We start from the raw sequence: 2,081 nt of genomic DNA, 5'->3' as shown, positions 1-2,081 counted from the left end.
ATAAAACTGCAACTTGAGCAGCTAAAGCAGATAAAGAATCAATTTTGTGAACTCCCTGAGTTCTTTTTGTTGTCACTCAATTCACTGGCCATTGATAATTGTTGGTTGCCATCTCCTCCACCTACTCATATGTGTCTTCCGGTGATTTCTTCATGAAAGTCCCTCCCACTGCTGCATCAATCTTTGTACATGTTGTAGGTTGCAAACCATTGTAAAAAGTTTGCACTTGAATCCAAACAGGAAGTCCATGATGTGGACATTGTCTAAGCAATTCTTTATACCTCTCACAAGCTTCATAAAATGACTCCATATCAAATTGGAAAAAAGTTGTGATATCATTTCACATCTTCATAGTTTTGGCTAGGGGAAAGAACTTTGCTAGAAACTTTTTAGTCAAATTGTCCCATGTAGTTATGGTTAATGGTGGAAGTGAGTTTAACCATGCTTTTACGTTGTCTCGGAGAGAATGGAAAGAGTCTCAATCTAATAGCATCATCAGAAACTATGTAAGCATTTGGATCATCATGTGGCATGCCACTAAATTGTACCATTGAAGCCATCATTTGAAGAATAGATGGCTTTATCTAGAAGTTATTAGCTTGAATGGCAGGTCGTCTAATGCTACAAGTAGCTCCGGTCACCAAAGGGATAGCATAATCTCCCAAAGTCCTATTTCTAACTTGATCTTCTATTGTTTCGTTATCGGTTGTGGAATCCTCCTTCTCCTTGTTCAAACGATGAAGGGTGCATTCAATTTTAGGGTCAAAAGGTACTAAATCCAAGCTTCGAGTATGTCTCATGCATAACTCAAGAATTCTGAAAAGAAAAATAAAAAACAAAATTAACAATCAAGACTTTAAAAAAAAAAATTCAAATTAACTTAGAACTAGTTGGTATCAAAAGTAAAAGAAAATAAATAGTCCCCGGCAACGGAGCCAAAAACTTCTTGTGAAATTTTACAAGTGTAAGAAATCGTACCAAGTAATATAATGATAAGAAAGATGTCGAACCCACGAGGACTATTTACCTGTTAACTAGTGAAATTGTTCTAATTCTAAGTTATTTGAAAATCAAGAAAAGTGGTGGATTTTGAATTAGAAAAATAGCAACAAATTAAATTAAATCAACAACTAAATAATTGACCAAACACTTGAAAAGAAGAAGATTTCACCCAAGAAGAAAACACTAAGGTATTCGACTCACCTAACCAATCCAATCCCAAATACTAACCATACAATCAATCAATTATCATCCTATTTGATGGCGAAATATTCTAACTTATCTAAGACCCTCTCTTGAGTAGAATTCGAATTACTCAACCTATGATAACCCGGGATATGTCTATACAAATTTAAAAGCATTTGAGCACATTAAGATTAATAATATTTCACATAAAAGCCGCACAAATCACGTTGGCACATTCATGTCTTTCGTTCAATTCATGACATACATCATACAAAGCTAAACTACATGCATCATCTCTCGAATTAACATGCACAACAAATTATTCAACTATTGGACAAATAATTGAAGACATTAAACTCAATGATGTATAGTCAAAAGGAATGATAAAATTATGATCACAACGAAATAAGATTCGAGATTGTCATGGATAGGCTACATTGTAGCTTTAGCAATAGAAATTAGTTCATAATCTAATCAAAATAAACCATAATAATTCTAGAATTCATAATGAGAACTATACAAAGAGAAGATTAAAGAGTTCAGAAGGAAACTCTATGTAGATCAAGAATCTCTATAGTTGATGAACTCCAATTCTACAGATTTTTGACCTCCTGCTTGAAGTGTCGTTTCTTCTCTCAAGATTTTTATTTTTGGCCCTCCTTTAAACATAAAAGTTGTAGGTTTTTATCTTAGATTTCTGTAGACACTAAAATTAACCTTATTGGAGTTGTCTAGAAAAAGTTATCCTCCAATTACTGAAGGGTACTTTAGAAATTTCAAGAACTAAATGTTTCCTATTCTTTTGATTACTCCTTCAATTTATTTATTCCTAAAAGAATTAAACAAAATAAATAAAAAAACTCTAATAAATAAGAAAATTATGCGTGGAGCGTACT

The 2,081-nt window shown here is 32.8% G+C and overlaps 1 non-coding gene across 1 annotated transcript; it reads left to right on the top strand.

Annotated features, from left to right (window-relative positions):
• Window positions 1-242: 242 nt before the first annotated feature.
• LOC122274848 lies at window positions 243-349 on the top strand. The gene has a single exon (XR_006228390.1). It is a non-coding gene; the product is annotated as a small nucleolar RNA R71 (small nucleolar RNA).
• Window positions 350-2,081: the final 1,732 nt, after the last annotated feature.

The sequence above is a fragment of the Carya illinoinensis genome, chromosome 8 (assembly GCF_018687715.1).
Source record: "Carya illinoinensis cultivar Pawnee chromosome 8, C.illinoinensisPawnee_v1, whole genome shotgun sequence".
NCBI lineage: Eukaryota > Viridiplantae > Streptophyta > Magnoliopsida > Fagales > Juglandaceae > Carya > Carya illinoinensis.
The sequence above is the reverse complement of the archived record's forward strand: the minus strand, read 5'-3'. Positions and strand labels throughout refer to the sequence as shown.